Source organism: Cnephaeus nilssonii (genome assembly GCF_951640355.1).
Source record: "Cnephaeus nilssonii genome assembly, chromosome: 11".
In the NCBI taxonomy this organism is placed as follows: domain Eukaryota; kingdom Metazoa; phylum Chordata; class Mammalia; order Chiroptera; family Vespertilionidae; genus Cnephaeus; species Cnephaeus nilssonii.
In genome coordinates, this window is record NC_137082.1 from 34835512 (window position 1) to 34854028 (window position 18517).

At 44.8% G+C, this 18517-nt stretch overlaps 1 protein-coding gene and 1 pseudogene across 5 annotated transcripts in view; one reads left to right on the forward strand and one right to left on the reverse strand.

The window, feature by feature from the left end:
- Positions 1-18517, forward strand: part of CBFA2T2 (CBFA2/RUNX1 partner transcriptional co-repressor 2) — a 152695-nt gene that overhangs the window by 29352 nt on the left and 104826 nt on the right. The window lies entirely within an intron of this gene.
- LOC307107692 (histone-binding protein RBBP4-like) lies at positions 9863-13305 on the reverse strand (annotated as a pseudogene). The gene is made up of 3 exons: positions 12033-13305; positions 10958-11163; positions 9863-10690 (listed from the first exon to the last, which is right to left on the reverse strand). The product of its transcript is annotated as a histone-binding protein RBBP4-like (transcript).

An 18517-nucleotide genomic window follows, 5' to 3' on the forward strand; every position in this document is an offset into this window, starting at 1 on the left:
ATAGTGAATAATTAGGCAGGTAGGTAGATAGATATTAAAACAGTGGAAGTAAGTAGAGAAGAATGTATGGGAAAGGTAGGATGAGAGAGAAAGAGGGAGGGAAAAAGTTTTAAAGGGGAGCCGGTAGAGCTTAAAAGGAGAATGGGAAGAAGGAAGAGATGGGGCAGGGAGCAAAGCAGGTCCGAGGGAGGAAATGAAGAAAAAAGTTAAGGTGGGAAGGAAGGAAAAGGGGAGGGAGGGAAGGGGTAAAGATAAAGGAAAGAAGGCATGTGGGGAGGGAAGGAGGGTAGGAGAAAGATGGGAAGAATGATGGAACCGAAGTAGGAAATGAGGAAAGAAAAGTTTATAAATGATGAGTCAGTAGGAAAAAGTGTTACATAAAGAAGAGAGAAAAATTGTGTGAGAGGGAGAAGCCAATAAGGAAGTCAAATACAATTGTGTGTGAAGGGGATAAGATTAAAAAAAAGTAGTTAATCGGGGTGACCAGGTCGGCAGGGGAGGGCAGTTAGGGGTGACCAGGCCGGCAGGGGAGGGCAATTAGGGGGATCAGGCCGGCAGGGGAGGGCAGTTAGGGGGATCAGGCCGGCAGGGGAGGGCAGTTAGGGGGATCAGGCCCGGCAGGCAGAGTGGTTAGGGCAGGCAGGCAGGTGAGCGGTTAGGAGCCAGAGGTTCTGGATTGCGAGAGGGATGTCCAACTGGCAGTTGGACATCCCCCGAGGGCTCCTGCTTTGGAGAGGGTACAGGTCAGTCTGAGGGACGCCCCCCACCCCTGTGCACCTGGCCTCTAGTCTTTTTTTTTTTTTTGGCCTCTAGTCTTTATATAGAAGCCTAAGTGACCAGAATGATTGATCGCTATGACACGCATTGACCCCCAGGGGGAAGATGCTCAATGCAGGAGCTGTCCCCTGGTGGTCAGTGCACTCCCACAGCCAACCTCCCACAGTCCCTCCACCCAGCTGGCTAACCTCCTGCGGTTCCTCCCCGCAGCCAGCAAGCCCCTATTGCCCAATCAGGGCTGGCCCCTGGGCTGGGACAGGGAACCAGGGGTGGGTGGTGGCAGACGCGACCCCTTTCCCAGGGGGGCCGAGGGCCGGCTCCCTCCTCGGGGCTGGCGGCCAACCTCCCCTGCCCCGTCCCTCCTCCCTGCTGGCAGGCCCTAATCAGCCTGCTGCCCGCCTGCCACAGTGGCTGCGTGGTGGAGAGGGAAGGAGAAGGGGGGGAGGCAGGGAACTGCATGGTGGCTGGGCGCCGACGACGGCGATGTTGGCATCCGGCATCCAGCTTCCATTCCTTCTGCACCTGGCCCGGTGACCATTGCCTCCTCTCCAGCCCAGCCCTGATCGGCCTGGCCCCGATCAACCTGGCCTCGATCAGCCCTGATTGCTGGCCCAGCCTAGGGACTCCACCCATACATGATTTAGTGCACTGGGCCTCTAGGCCTCTCTGATAAAACTAGAAGCCCGGTGCACGAAATTCGTGCACTGCGGGGGGTTGTCCCGCAGCCCAGCCTGTACCCTCTCCAATCTGGGATTCCTGGAGGGATGTCCGACTGCCCGTTTAGGCCCGATCCTGGTGGGATCGGGCCTAAACGGGCAGTCGGACATCCCTCTCACAATCCAGGACTGCTGGCTCCCAACTGCTCGCCTGCCTGCCTTCCTGATTGCCCCTAACCGCTTCTGCCTGCCAGCCTGATCACCCCCTAACCACTCCGCTGCCAGCCTGGTTGATGCTTAACTGCTCCCATGCCAGCCTGTTTGCCCCCAACTTCCCTCCTCTGCCAGCCTGGTCACCCCTAACTGCCCTCTCCTGCAGGGTTGATCACCTCCAACTGCCCTCCCTTGCAGGCCTGGTCCCTCTCAACTGCCCTCCCTTGCAGGCCGGGTGCCTCCCAACTGCCCTCTCCTGCTGGCCATCTTGTGGTGGCCATTTGTGTTCACATGGGGACAGGATCTTTGACCACATGGGGGCAGCTATATTGTGTGTTGCAGTGATGACCAATCTGTATATTACTCTTTTATTAGATAGGATAGAGGCCTGGTGCACGGGTGGGGGCCAGCTGGTTTGTCCTGAAGGGTGTCCCGGATCAGGGTGGGGTTCCCTTGAGGCGTGGGGCGGCCTGAGCGAGGGGCCTGTGGTGGTTTGCAGGCAGGCCACGCCTCCTGGCAACCCAAGCGGAGGCCCTGGTATCTGGAATTTATTTTCCTTCTACAATTGAAATTTTGTAGCCTGGAGCAGAGCCAAGCCTGCTGCTCCCTCCGGGGTGGCAGCCATTTCTGTGGCAGTTAATTCACCTTCTACAATTGAAACTTTGTAGCCTTAAGCGGTTGAGCTCGGCCAGGGTGTGCGGAAAGCTTTGCTTCCCCTGTTGCCGCCGGCAACCCTGGCCTGCTCTCTCAAGCTCCATTCTGCCGCCATTTGTTTGAATTTGTTTACCTTCTATAATTGAAACTTTGTAGCTTGAGTGGAGGCTTAGGCCTGCAATGGCTATTGGAAAGCTTGGCTTCCTCTGTTAACCTGGGAAACCTTGCTCTCTGTGGCTGTAGCCATCTTGGATGGGGTTAATTTGCATACTTGCCCTGATTGGCTGGCGGGCGTGACTTGGCTGGTGGGCATGGCTTATGTAGCGGAGTGATGATTAATTTGCATATTACCATTTTATTAGAGAGGATGGCAATATGCAAATTAACCACCACTCCGCTACATAAGCCACGCCCACCAGCCAAGCCACATCCACCAGCCAATCAGGGCGAGTATGCAAATTAACCCAAATCCAAGATGGCTACAGCCACAGAGAGCAAGGTTTCCCAGGTAACAGAGTAAGCCAAGCTTTCCATAGCCGTTGCAGGCCTAAGCCTCCACTCAAGCTACAAAGTTTCAATTATAGAAGGTAAACAAATTCAAACAAATGGCGGCAGAATGGAGCTTGAGAGAGCAGGCCAGGGTTGCCGGCGGCAACAGGGGAAGCAAAGCTTTCCGCACACCCTGGCCGGGCTCAACCGCTTAAGGCTACAAAGTTTCAATTGTAGAAGGTGAATTAACTGCCACAGAAATGGCTGCCACCCCGGAGGGAGCAGCAGGCTTGGCTCTGCTCCAGGCTACAAAATTTCAATTGTAGAAGGAAAATAAATTCCAGATACCAGGGCCTCCCCTTGGGTTGCCAGGGGGCGTGGCCGGCCTGCAAACCACCACAGGCCCCTCGCTCAGGCCGCCCCACACCCCAAGGGAACCCCCACCCTTATCTGTGACACCCTTCAGGGCAAACCAGCTGGCCCCCACCCGTGCACCAGGCCTCTATCCTATCTAATAAAAGAGTAATATACAGATTGATCATCACTGCAACACACAATATAGCTGCCCCCATGTGGTCAAAGATCCTGCCCCCATGTGGACACAAGATGGCCACCACAAGATGGCCACCATAAGATGACCAGCAGGAGAGGGCAGTTGGGAAGCACCCGGCCTGCAAGGGAGGGCAGTTGTGAGGGACCAGGCCTGCAAGGGAGGGCAGTTGAGAGGGACCAGGCTTGCAAGGGAGGGCAGTTGGAGGTGATCAACCCTGCAGGAGAGGGCAGTTAGGGGTGACCAGGCTGGCAGAGGAGGGAAGTTGGGGGCAAACAGGCTGGCAGGGGAGCAGTTAAGCATCAACCAGGCTGGCAGCAGAGTGGTTAGGGGGTGATCAGGCTGGCAGGCAAGAGCGGTTAGGGGCAATCAGAAAGGCAGGCAGGCAGGCAAGCAGTTGGGAGCCAGCAGTCCTGGATTGTGAGAGGGATGTCCGACTGCCCGTTTAGGCCCGATCCCACCAGGGTGGGATCGGGCCTAAACGGGCAGTCGGACATCCCTCCAGGAGTCCCAGATTGGAGAGGGTACAGGCTGGGCTGAGGCACAACCCCCCGCCATGCACGAATTTTATTATATAGACTAGACCAGGCTTCTAGTCTATATAATAAAAGCCTAAGTGACCGTTAAGGTGGGATGACAGGAATGACTGTTGCTATGACGCGTACTGAGCAGGCAGGCAGGTGAGTGTTTAGGGACGAACAGATAGGCAGGCAGAGTGGTTAGGGGCAATCAGACAAGCAGTAGAGTGGTTAGGGGCCATTAGGCAGTCAGGCAGGTGAGTGGTTAGGGGTGATCAGGCAGGCAGGCAGGTGAGAAGTTAGGGGCTGAACAGGCAGGCAGACCGGTTAGGGGCAAGCAGGCAGAGAAGTTAGGGGTGATCAGGCAGGCAGGCAGAGCAGTTAGGGGCCATCAGGCAGGAAGGCAGGTGAGCAGTTAGGAGCCAGCAGTCCTAGATTGCGAGAGGGATGTTCAACTGTGGGATTGGCCTAAACTGGCAGTTGGACATCCTCTGAGGAGTCCCAGATTGGAGAGGGTGCAGGCCAGGCTGAGGGACATCCCCCCCCCCCCCCCCCCCCGTGCACGAATTTCATGCAGCGGGCCACTAGTAGGATATAAAAGCCTAAGCTACAGTTCGACCAGTAGCTATGATGTGCACTGACCACCAGGGGGCAGACGCTCAATGCACAGGCATGGAAACATGGAACAGATTGATGAATCTCAGAGGGAAGCGGGAAGGGGGAAAGAGGGAGGGCAAGAAGAGATTAACCAAAGATCTTAAATGCATACTAGAGGCCCTGTGCATGGATTCATGCAACGGGGGGGGGGGGGGGGTCCCTTGGCCTGGCCTGCAGGGATTGGGCCGAAACTGGCAGTCCAACATCCCCCAAAGGGTCCAGATTGTGAGAGGGAGCAGGCCAGGCCGAGGGACCCCACCGGTGTACGAATCTGTGCACCGGGCCTCTAGTCTCCCTATAAATGTTCTAAATTAAGTAGTTTAGGAAGTGGTTAATGACAATCATATTTGTAACCTAGGATTCCCACTATTTATAATAATACTTTTTTTTTTAAATCCTCACCCAGGGATATGTTTTTTATTTGGTTATTTATTTGAGAGAGGGAGGGAAGGAGGAGAGAGAGAGAGAGAGAGAGAGAGAGAGACAGACAGACAGACATGGATGTGAGAGAGAAGTATTAATCGGTTGCCTTGTGTGCCCACCCAGCTGGAGATCAAACCTGCAATCTTTTGATCAACTGAGCCACCTATAGCTATAACAATTTTTTTTACATTTTTGTGACTTTTGTTGTTGTTAATCCTCACTCGAGGATATTTTTCCCCCTTAATTTTTTAGAGAGAGTGGAATGGAGAGAGAGAGACAGAAACATCGATGTGAGAGAGACACATTGATTGGTTTTCTCCTGCATGAACCCCAACCAGGGTCTGGGGCCCAGGGATCAAGCCTGCAACCAAGGTATGTGCCCTTGATCAAAATCGAACTCAAGATCTTTGAGTCCTCGGGCTGACACTCTAACCACTGAGAAACAGGCTAGGGCTATTATTTTAACTTCTTTGACATTGTCGTATTGGGAATTAAAGGCATATTTTAGCATCCAATCCTTAAAAATGATGTTGATTTTACTCTGGGCAAAAAAATTGAAAATGCTGACTTGGGCTTGCCTGATGTGTAGCTAGCATTGTTCTAGCAAGTTTCATGAAATGGATGTACACGAAGCAGGTGTTTTACTTAAACTGCAGCTGTACCATCTGTGGGAGCAGGTGGACAGATTCTTTGTCCTCAGGAAAACACAGCCGATGAGACTTAAGAGAGCTAATTGATTAGTTTTTGCCAGCTAAGCACAACTTTTGCTTGTGCACAGGTGTAGACACTGGTGAGGACAATAGCAAAGTGAACAAAAAAGGTGTAAGTTTGGCTGCTTTGTGTGTGTGTGTGTGTGTGTGTGTGTGTGTGTGTGTGTGTGTGTGTGTTTTAAATATATTTTATTGATTTTTTTTTTACAGAGAGGAAGGGAGAGGGATAGAGAGTTAGAAACATCAATGAGAGAGAAACATCGATCAGCTGCCTCCTGCACACCCCCTATTGGGGATGTGCCCGCAACCAAGGTACATGCCCTTAACCGGAATTGAACCTGGGATCCTTCAGTCCACAGGCCGATGCTCTATTCACTGAGCCAAACCAATTAGGGCTGCTTGTGTTTTTATTGGATTGGCACTGAGAAAGATAATTTAAGGGTTTTTTAAGTTTAGTTTTTATTTTTGTTTTTAGTTACTTTAGGATATTTCTAGCTCATTATATTAACTTTTGAGAGAGTTCCTTTAAGGATAGTTAAATATGTATAGTAATAAGTGTATATAGTTTATGGCAGGCTCTTCTCTCTGGAGAGCTGGGAAGTAAGCAAAAGGGACTTTTCATTAGGCAAAACTGGGAGTAAAATAAAGGTCCTTGATCACATGCACTGAATAATAGAAGGAAAATATAGACTGTAAGTTATAGATTCTTGGAAGGAGAGATTAGAGTGCATTCATGACCTTCATTTCTATTTCACAGATGAGAAAACTAAGACCTAGAGAAAATACTTCCTCCTATACCAGGGCTTGGTTCCTTGGAGAATTGGGTTAAAATTCAAAATAACTTTAATTCTGAAAAATTGGATCAAATCCAGTGATATTTTAAAAAGAAATAGCAAAGTTAGTAAGCTAATTTAATATAGTGAACAACCAGCTATGTACATAATTTCAGCTCATCTGGGACTACGCACTAAAAATGAGCCTGCCATAACCAGTTTGGCTCAGTGGATAGAGCATTGGCCTGTGTATTCAAGGGTCCCAGGTTCTATTCCGGTCAAGGGCATGTACCTTGGTTGCGAGCACATCCCCAGTAGGGTGTGTGCAGGAGGCAGCTGATTGATGTTTCTCTCCCATTGATGTTTCTAACTCTCTCTCCCTCTCCCTTCCTCTCTGTAAAAAATCGGTAAAATATATTTAAAAATAAAAATAAAAATGAGCCTGTGTTACAGTGTTGTTTCAGAAACAGTCATTGTACTACTGGGCTGAATGAAGGAGCCGAGAGTTTGCTCGATCATACTTAAGGTTTAATTTCATGTTTATGTACCTCAGTTTAGGAGATATATGGGGACAGCATTTGAGACGGTTCAAGAAGATCCCCAAATATAATTAAGAAAAAGAAACTTCAGTTGAGAAGTTTAAGATGCTGGTGAAGAGAAAGCCTAGAGGATTGATAAGCCTTTAAGGATTATTTTGAGAAATTAGCTAGATGTAAACTTAGTCCCTTTAGAACTAGTCAGGCAGGGGCAGGCACCATCAATTTTACCTTAGCCATAAGGAAAGTAGATACACATTGTGTATTCTAAGGAACAGCTACATCTGTGTCACTAGGAGCTTGTTTAAAATGCAGGCTCTAAGACCCTGTGAGGCCTTGGGTCCCAGGGTCATCATGAGAGTCAGGGTGTCAGGGGCCCTCATGAGATGTCAACCAGCCTCTTCCGGCCATGTTCCTGTCCCTTTCCACCCCAGTAAGTTTGGCATTGCTCCCACACCTACACCCAGCAATTTCAGAAGCTCTTCCAACTGCCCCTTCCTCCTGGGGAAAAAAAAAAAAGCAAGCTCTGGCCCAGCTCTGCTGAATTTGCATTTTAATAAGACTTTCCCCCCCCTCTCACCCCTTCCCCCCCCCCCCGTGATTCATATGTAAATTAAAATTTGAGTTGCCCTGGCCGGTTTGGCTCAATGGATAGAGCGTCGGCCTGTGGACTGAAGAGTCCTGGGTTCGATTCTGATCAAGGGCATGTATCTCGGTTGCAGGCTCCTCCCCGGGCCTGGCCCTGGTCAGGGCTCATGCAGGAGGCAATCAATCAATGTGTTTCTCTCTGTCTTTCCCTCTCTCTTCCACCCTCTAGAAATCAATGGAAAAATATTCTCGGATGAGTATTAAAAAAACACACAGAGCTGTTTGGAGTTAAACCATAGTCTTTATAATGAATTAAGATGATTCATTCTCATTTTCCAAGAGCATTTAAAAAAAAAAAAAAAGGGGATTCTTACTTGGATGAGAGAAATAAGAAGCCCTTGACTGGGAATTGAACCTCCTACTCTTCAGTGTATAGAACAATGTTCCAACCCACTGAGCCACACCAACCAGGGCTTCTTTAAAATTCTTAACCCATTATTGCTCAAAGTCTCCTAAAGACCAATGTAATAGATTCATTTTAGAGTTCAAGGCCAGGATGAGCTGGTATTGGTGTCCTTACTTGGAAAAAGAAAAACTGTGTTTATAACCCATAGTTTTCACAGTGGTCCCTACTCTGCCTTCCCTGATTAGAATCTCATGTGCTTCATATTTAATTATTGTATTTTTACTCAGACTAATATTATTTCCCTTTATCATCTCACTCTACTACTTTATCCTTCAAGAAAGGTGTAAATATTCAAAAAATTAAAAACTGTCATGCCATGAGTCATGTGGGCTAAATTCTTAGATAGGAAAGAAGGATGTGAAACCTAGGTAGACTAGGTGACCTTTAGATGACTCTTTGAAGTTTCTTCTTTTGTTCCCTTTTTCATATTATTGTGACTTTTGGATCCTTGAAAAGGGTGTTGGGATCCAGAATTTGAGAGTTTGAACAGAAAAGTAGTCCCTCACTCCTGTTGCTTAAGGAACAATCTATATGACTATGGCTTTGGAATACTAAGGGTTTTCAGACTGGGTTTTTGAGTGATGGGAAACATTTCCCTTCTTTGTTCTCATTTTCTTCTGGAACTTGCCTAGATGGGCAAGCTACCACCTTGAAATGTTCTTATTTTCAAATAATGTCAAAAGAATCTTGTTGCAAATTTGTTTTTAAGCATTTTTTCCTTATTTAAATGTTTAATTATACACCTTTCATTTTATTTCTTATCCGGGATTAATTTAATTTTAAAAACAAATAGAAACTGTCAGTCACTCTTCTCAACTTAACCGGACAGTCTGTCTACTTGTGATATAATATACATCTTTACAACTTGGTGGTCCCAAGTTTTTTTTAAAAAGACATTTCACAGAAAGGAAAGAAATAATATAAAGAAATACACTAGTAAGCAAAAATATATGGGGAGGAAAGAGGAACATATGGCTTTGACACAACTTAAGAAACTGGTCTACATAGGAAAATGTGCATCCTGGAAAGTCAGGTGTGAAGATTTTAGAGAAAGAATTTATATTACTTGAATTTCCACTAGCAACATCCTGCAGTACTTATACTTCATGGCTCAGATACCTACCTCACTTGGCTCTATTTCTTCCTTACTTCTAGCCTTTACTTAAAGGAGTCTGAAAAACTTGAGGATATAGCAAAAGAAGAAATATAAGATAACCACACACAATATTCCCCTTTTGGTGGCTACTTTAGATCTTTGTTACTAGAACATTTTTTTAAAAATATATCTTTATTGATTTCAGAGAGGAAGGAAGAGAGAAAGAGAGATAGAAACATCAATGAGAGAGAATCATTGAGTGACTGCCTCCTGCATGCCCCACACTGGAGATTGAGCCTGCAACCTGAGCATGTGCCCTTGACCAGAATCGAACCTGGGACCCTTCAGTCCACAGGCCGACGCTCTATCCATTGAGCCAAACCAGCTAGGGCACTAGGACATTCTTGAAGAAAATTTAAATATAAGTCTGTGGCTTTGCTGAATCAAGTTCCCCAGTTAATATTTAGAACCCTCAATTTGGGCTAATAGCATTATTGATGGTACCTATTATAGAGGGATAACCGAACAAAGTCTGGGTCTTAAAACTAGTGTTAAATCACTATCAGGGTTGAGAGGGGAAAATAGAAGAGTCTAAAATCACAAGAAGTGCAGATGTAGCTAAGACCCCTGACCTTCTGGATACACACTTCCTTCAGAGCCTTAAAAAAAAAAAAAAAAATATATATATATATATATATATATATTGATTTCAGAGAGGAAGGGAGAGAGAGAGATAGAAGTATCAATGAGGGATCAAGCCCTCAACCCGGGCATGTGTCCTGACCAAGAATCAAACTGTGACCTCCTGGTTCGTAGGTCACTGCTCAACCCCTGAGCCACACCAGTGGGGCCCTTCAGAATCTTCATCATTATAAAAGTTCTCTGCCATTTGATACTCTAGCATGACATTTTCTTCTGACACAGAACAGATCACCCCAAGGTTCATTGCGATTCTGAGAGAAAAAAAGATATCTTGGCAGTGTGACTACCATGAATAAACAACTCTAGTGGCCAGTCTTCTGCATCTTCCAGGGATTGTTTTGCTCTAATTTTACTTAAATCTCAGACATTCAGTCTGCGATCAGTACCACTAGAAGCCAAAATAGTCTCATTTTGAGATGACCACTGAACCTGGAATATTTTATCCTTATGTTATGCAAAGGCAAGCAATTAAGTTTCACATTTCTCAGATCCCACAAGACAATAATCTTATCAGTTGATCCTGTGGCAAGAATGAATTCACTGTAAGGCAGTTCACTTCAGCTGTCTCTGGCTTGGTTTGGAGGTATTGTTTGAACAAGTATCCCAGATCATATGTTTCTGATAATCAGCAACTGACTCAAGACTCATGGAGCAGATGCCAGGAAACATCTACTGCTGTATGCCCTGTAAAGATGGTCTTCACATCCACAACTTTTCCTTCTCTTAGAACAGCACTGATATCCCACAGGCAGATGGTATAGTCATCTGAAGCACTAAATGCCCACTGAGATTTGGGGGTCCAGGAAAGCCATAGCCTTCCTTCCGATGTCCACTGAGATGCAAGTCTGGGTTGCACTCTCCAGGAGGATCTGGTTTAGAAGGCTGTTTTTTGTTGTTGTTGTTAATCTTCACCTGAGGATATTTTCCATTGATTTTCTTTTAGAGAGAGTGGAAGAGAACAAGAGATACAGAAATATTGATGTGAGAGAGACAAATCAATTGGTTGCCTCCTGCATGCGCCCTGACCAGGGTCAGGGATCGAGCCTGCAACCGAGGTACATGCCTTTGACTGGAATAGAACCTGGGACCCTTCAGTCCGCAGGCGGACGACACTCTATCCACTGAGCCAAACTGGCTAAGGCTGGAAGGTTGTTTTGTATAGTCAAAATTAAGAACATCATTGGATGGAGTTTTTGTTGCAATAATGCAAGAGTTCTGTGGTATATAACAGGCCCTGTTTACTTAGTTTCTTTTTTTTTTTTTTTTTTCACTAATAGCCAAAACTTCCAAATTCTCCTTTCTCACTGTCATAGTGTGAAGCATCAAACTGAGCATTGTAGTTAGGGAGCTGCACACTGGCTATCACAAGGTGGGGTTTTGTTTGTTTGTTTTTTAAATTATTATTTTTTTACTAGAGGCCTGGTGCATGAAAATTCATGCACTGGAGGGGGGTCCCTCAGCTCGGCCTGCCCCCTCACAGTCCAGGAGCCCTCAGGGGTGGGAGGTGACCCGGTGGTCAGGGGAAGGCGACACCCTATCACACCTCTGCTGCTGCCACTGCCAGCAGCGCAAGCCTCGGCCAGCCCTGGTTACCTGAGCCTCGGGTGGCCCTGGGCGGCTGGGCAGCCGACATCCAAGGCTTGCCTGTGCCTTGGGCCAGCCCTGGGTGGCTGGGCAGCTGACATCCAAGGCTTGCCTACGCCTTGGGCTGGCTCTGGGTGGCTGGGCAGCCGACATCAGAGGCTTGCCTGCACCTTGGGCTGGCCCTGGGTGGCTGGGGAGCTGAGGGGACTAGGGGACTTGGGAGGCAGGCGTGCGGAGAGGCCTGCCTGCTTGGGGGCAGGCCCGGTCTTGCTGTGCGCCTGCCGCCCCAGTGGGGCTGAGGGGACTGGATGCCGCCATCTTGTGGCAGTAGGTGCCGCCATCTTTGAGGGCATGACAGTCATTTAGCATATTCCCTCCTTATTGGCTGTGGGCGCCTCCATCTTTGGGACGGTGTGAGGGTCAATTAGCATATTCCCTCTTTATTAAATAGGATTGATTTCAGAGAGGAAGGGAGAGGGAGAGAGAGACAGAAGCACCAATGATGAGAGAGAATCATTGATCAGCTGCCTCCTGCATGGCCCCTACTGGGGATTGAGCCTGCAACCAGGGGCATGTGCCCTGACCAAGAATCGAACAATGACCTCCTGGTTCATAGGTCGACGATGAACCACTGTGTCACACCGGCTGGGCTATCACAAGGTGGTTTTGTTCTTCCAATGTGCTTGCCCCCAAGGCAAGTTGATGAATGCTGAAATCTTTCCCTTCTGGTCTGGTTACATCTGGAAGCCATGGTGCAGTTAAGCTGGGCCACTTCAGAGCATGTGGGTCATCACCAAATGATAAAGAAAAGGGGTGTTCTTTTTCCATATTTTGCACTCTGTTGATCACACATTCTCTACTCTGTCATCAAAGGCTGCTTCCTTGTTGACCATAGTGAACTGGCAAGCCAGGGGGATCCTGGGGCCTACCATTGTGGGAGGGACCTCTTTACACACTTTAAAAACATCTTATCAATAGGAGAGAAGTGTGCGCTTAAAGGAAGGTTAACTTTATGCTTGCTGTGCTAGAAATGAACTGATTAGGTTACACCCAGGTAATGATTTGATGAGGTATATATATATATATATATATATATATATATTTGTATTTGAAAGGAAAGTCATATATATGACTGCTGTGCATAAGTCAGAAAATAATGTGGATAATTTTTTTTGTAAACATACCTCACTTTTTCAAAGTGTATATTTATTTAATGGAGTTTTAGTAAATATACAAGGTTGTGCAACTGTCAACACTATACCACAGGCATCCTCAAACTACGGCCCCCGGACCACATGCGGGTGTTTTTGCCATTTTGTTTTTTTACTTCAAAATAAGATATGTGCAGTGTGCATAGGAATTTGTTCATAGTTTTTTTTAAACTATAGTCCGGCCCTCCAACGGTCTGAGGGACAGTGAACTGGCCCCCTGTTTAAAAAGTTTGAGGATCCCTGCTATCCCAGAATATTTCATCATTCCCATTCTAAACCCCATACCCACTAAAAATTACTCCACATCTTCTCCTTTCCCAGCTCCTAATCTACTTTCTGTTTCTGGATTTGGACATTTCATATCAAGTGTTAGAAATATTATTTGCTTGAATTGCATTATATTTAAATGCTTCTGAATTAATTGTCAATACTTAAAATGGGGGGGGATACAATATGTCTTTTGGGATTGACTTCTGTCACTTAGCATAATGTTTTTGAGGTTGACCCATGTTGTTGCATGTATCAGTACCTTATTCTTTTTTATGGCTGATAATATCCTTTGTATGATACACAGTTGATCCTTATTAAAAAAAAAAAAATTGTATTTACAGCCCTAACCGGTTTGGCTCAGCGGATAGAGCATCGGCCTGCGGACTGAAGGGTCCCAGGTTTGATTCCAGTCAAGGGCATGTACCTTGGTTGCGGGCACATCCCCAGTAGGGGGTGTGCAGGAGGCGGCTGATCGATGTTCCTCTCTGATCAATGTTTCTAACTATCTCTCTTCCTTCCTCTCTGTAAAAAATCAATAAAATATATTTTAAAAAATTGTATTTGCAAATTTGCCTACTTGCTAAAATTTATTTGTAATCCCAAAATCAATGTGTAGTGGTCATACGTGAACATAAACAGTGCAGTGAAAATTTTCAGTCACCCAACACTCACATTCCCAGCTAAAGTTGAACAAGGTGTTTCTCTGCCTTCTTGCTTCAGCTCTCAAGTCCTTTTTGTTTTTAATCCTCACCTGAGGACATGCTTTCATTGATTTGGGAGAGAGGGAGAGAGAGATAGGGAAACATCCATCAGTTGCCTCCTGTACACACCCCAACTGGAAATCAGACCCACAACATTTTGGTGTACAGGACAATGCTCCAACCAACTGAGCCACCTGGCCAGGGCTCAAGTTCTTTTCATGGTCTATTTAGTGCCATGTTTTTCACATTTTTGTGCATTTTGTTGGTTATTTTGCTGTTTGGAATGGCCCTTAAGTATGGTGCTGAAGCACCGTCTAATGTTCCTAAGCACAAGAAAGCTGTGATGTGCCTTAAGGAGAAAATATGTGTGTTAAATAAGCTTTGTTCAGACATGGATTACAATGCTATTGGCCATGAGTTCATTGTTAATAAGCCAACAATATATATTAAACCAGAGGCCTGATGCATGAAATTTGTGCAAGGGGCTCAGCTGCGGCGGTGGCGGCTGCCTTTGCCTCCACTACGGCTTTGTCGTCTGGTCTAATTAGCATATTACACTTTTATTATTATAGACTAGAGGCCCGGTGCATGAAATTCGTGCAAGGGGATCAGCCCTCGCAGCCACGGCAGCTTGCCTCGGCTTTGTCCGGAAGGTTGTCCGACTGTCCGGTCTAATTAGCATATTATGCTTTTATTATTATAGAAAGGTGTCTTTAAACAGAAACACATAAAACAAGGCAATGTATTGATCCATTGACGAAAATGTGGTGACTAGAGGCTCAAAGGAACCTACCACTATATTTCCCCTAGGAGCAATGATTCAGTGTTTGCTAATTCAGTGTTTGTGGCTACTTTATGGAACATAACTACCGTGAATAATAAGATTCTGCTACACCACATTTTACTTAAACATTTATCAATTGATAGTATTTGACTTGTTTAAACTTTCTGGCTATACTGCTATAAACATTTCTGTACAAGTTTTTATATGGACATATGTTTTCAGTTCTCTTGGGGATATAACTGGGAATGGACTTGCTGAGTTTTATGGTAATTCTGCTAGATTACTTTGGAAGAGTGGCTGACCACTTTACATTCCCAGCAGCAGTATATGAGGGTTCCAGTTCTCCACATCCTCCCCAGTATTTGTTATTATCTGTCTTTTTTTTTTTTTAAAGTTTTTATTGATATTTAGAGAGGAAGGGAGAGGGATAGAAAGACAGGAACATAAATGAGAGAGGAACATCATCGATCTGCTGTCTCCTGCACGCCCCCCACTGGGTATATTGAGCCCGCAGTCTGGACATGTGCCCTGACCAGGAATTGAACCATTGACCTCCTGGTTGCTGGGTCAGTGTTCAACCGCTGAGTCACACCAGCCAGGCTAATAACTGTCTTTTTTATTATAATCATCTAGTGGGTGGGAAGTGTTATCACATTGTGGTTTTGATTTTCATTTCCCCAGTGACTGATAATGCTGAGCATCTTTTCCCGTGCTTATCATCATTTGCATATCTTCTTTGGAGAAATTTCTGTTCTTTGCCCAGAATATAGCTTTTTAACGGAACCAAAACATCTGTTTGAATAAATTTATTTTATGGCAAAACTATAAATTTTAAGTTGTCAAAAACCCAAATTCAGAATTATAAATTAGCTTATTATTATAGGATGGTGATATATTATTGAGGGTACTCTTACCTCTTTTCACTAAGGCCAAATAAAAAATTTAAATGGATTGTAATAAAAGAAGTACATGTTTGAAGCTATATTTCCATGTGGGGAAGTCTGTGCTCTGAATACCACTTGGAGAGAAATTTATCCCAGTCTGCTTTTTTCGTGGTTGGAGGCCTTGAAAGTTCTAGTTCCACATCTTACTTACCTGGTTTGAATTGCAATATTTAGGATAAAAGTTGGGCCATGAAGCCACATACTCAAGTGAGTGCAGGTAAGCATTTGAATGATGGTCTAAGCCAGTGATGGGCAACCTTTGGAGCTTGGTGTGTCAAACTTCGCCAAAAAATTGAGCATAACTCGGGTAGTGTGTCACTTGGAGGAAAAAACATTATTTCGCAAATGTTTCATCCTCAGGAGCAGCAAATGTTTCATCCTCGGCATGCGGCCGCCTCAGCGGCCGCGTGTCATCAGAAATGGCTACGCGTGTCAGTGCTGACACGCGTGTCATAGGTTCGCCATCACTGGTAAGCAGATCTCTATACCTATCATTATCTAAGTGTGTGATCATTCTAGTATTTCCTAATTTTATTTTATTTACTTATTTATTTCAAAATATATTTTATTGATATTTTTAGAGAGAGTGGAAGGGAGAAGGAATAGAGACATAGAATCCTCCATGATGAGAGAGGAACATCATCCGTCTGCTGCTTCCTGCACGCCCCCGAAAGGGGGTCAAGCCCGCAACCCGGGCATATGCCCTGACCGGGAATCGAACCAGAGGCCTCTTGTTTCCTGGTTTGATGCTCAATAGCTGAGCTACACTGGCCTGGCTCTAGTGTTTCCTAATTTTATAGGATCATTTGACAGTAAGCTGCTTTTGTTAAAACACTCAGCTACTTTACCAGTTTTGTGGGACCATATTGATCTAGCTCTCTTTATGTATAATCGATAAGGTTTACTAAATCCAGGAAACTTATTAAAAGTATTGGTCTCCTTGATCTCCTAGATACAATTATTATACACCATTTAATTTATATATGTTTTATAATAAGTATTTGGTTCTGGTTATTTAAATTTTATACCACTGAGTTCTGTATGTTGTGATTTGTCAAAATTTCAAAAACCAAAGAAAAAATATATTTAGCATATATTTCCTGAAAGGCAGAGAACTACGAATTCTGCATAAGTTTTCCAGATATTAAGCAACTTGATACCTTGTCAGAGGTGTATGGCCTGTGCACTCAAGTAACTGAGTGAGACAGGTTAAGATGAGGACATATGAATGGAATAAAGGAGATGATTAGTAAAGGTTGCATGTGGAAAATGTCATCTGAACCAGGCCTTGAAGGATAGCTTTCAAAGTGATCTAAAGAAGAGCAGATCTAGACATTTTTTATTGGCGTGATTTGTTTGGTTGGCTGTTTTCCCCTTTTCTCTGAGTCAGAGGATCCCAGATGAGGCCTTTGTTATCAAACTTTGACTCAAATGTCAGTTATTTCTGTTCCCTATTCTTGTGTGTGGTGGAATCAGGCATATGACTTTACAACTTTTTGCCAGAGTTGTGTGTATAACCTTCCTTAACATGTCCACTCTTTTGAGCAAGAATCAAGGCTATCTGACCAAGAACCATCATAATCAGTCTGTTCTATCCAATACCAAGTCCTGGGGCTAATGGTGCCACCAGTTGGCTTGTTTGAGAAAATTTGAACCTTTTCCTTTCCCCACTGGGAGTTTGTACTGCCTGTGGCCCATTATTTTCACGTTATGACATTTCTTTCATATTCATGTTTTGTTTTTTGTTAATAACCTTCTATTCCTCTTTCAATTTTAGTTTCGTTACTGCAGGAGATCTTCCCATCTCTCTCTCTCCTTTACTTTGTTCTCTTTGTGAGTTAAGAAAAAGAAAAACAAACAACTAGGTATAAGATTGCTCCCAGTATCTTTGGTTCAAGAAAGAAATCAGTAATACTTAAAACTTTTAAAAATGAAAATAGATTCAGATATGACCCACAGTTCTAAGTAGAGGGGAGAATGCTAACAAAGACTCAGAGGTGGGAAAGCACAGGATATGCTTTTAAGATGGCAAATGCTCTCATTTAGGCCAGAATGCATCTCACATACTGTTATTGTATGTATATCCTCATTTTGTGTCTGGGGATTCTGAAAATACATTTTTTGTTGGATTATTGCCACACTAGAAAAAAAATTCTCATCTGTTGCAATTCCAATTTGAAACTGCTTCATTCTGGATTCCTTATCCTTGGACCTTCCCAATAATTTATGTGGTCACATTGGGTCTGATCTGTTCCTGCGCTAAATGAAAGCACACAGGCACAAAACTGTGTAGGCATAAATGAGAGGCATATGGCAGTGGTGTAAAAGGAAGGAGTCTTCATATGCCTGGGTGGGCGAGCTGAACTAATAGCTCCCAGCAGTTCTTCTGAATCAGACATTGTGGAGCCAAGAGTCTAGCATTTGGAATTCCACTGCCTGTGCAAAAGGTCTGTCTTTTATCCTTCAAACCACCATTTGTTAAATGGCTAATGACCCAGTGGACCTGTTGACAACAAAGGGGGAGGCTGGCAAAGATCAAGTTTAAAGGGAAAAGGAAAGAAAAGTTCAAAAGTAGGAAAGTAAGAACAAAAACGGTTTGATCATATCTTCACCTACCCTTTATTATTATTTTTAAACAATTTATTGTGGAGAATTTTGTACATACACAAAGTTGACAGAATAATGTAGTGAACTCCTATGTACTTTACCCCTCGGCCCCAGTCAACTGCAGTTACCACACTTAATGAAGGGAAACCAGAACTCTGGTGAGCCTTGGGTTTGGTTTCTAGGCCTCTCTAGATCTTGTCACTTCTGGCCTAATGCTATCACACTCCTATTTTTCCTGTTTCAGCACCTGGTGTGTACAGAACACTGTGTTTAGGATTTGTGATGAGTAGATCAGTACTTCTAATAGCTTAAGGAACTAAGTGCTGTTGTTCAAGTATAGTTAGTCTATCAAGGGAGCATAGTGAAGAGGGGACTTAGGAAGGCTTTACTGAGAAGGTGGCATTTGTGTTTACTACAGGAGAGAGCAGCAAGGAGGTAGGATCCAGATAGCAATGTAAGCTATATTAGCTCTTTTCACTGAGCTGTTTATTTAGAACGTGATATTTTTGTTACATTTACAACACAAGATATATTTTAGACTAGCCTTTCCTCCTTGCTTTTTAGAAATACAAGTCAGGTTCAGATATTTTCTGCTAAATTGCGTATCT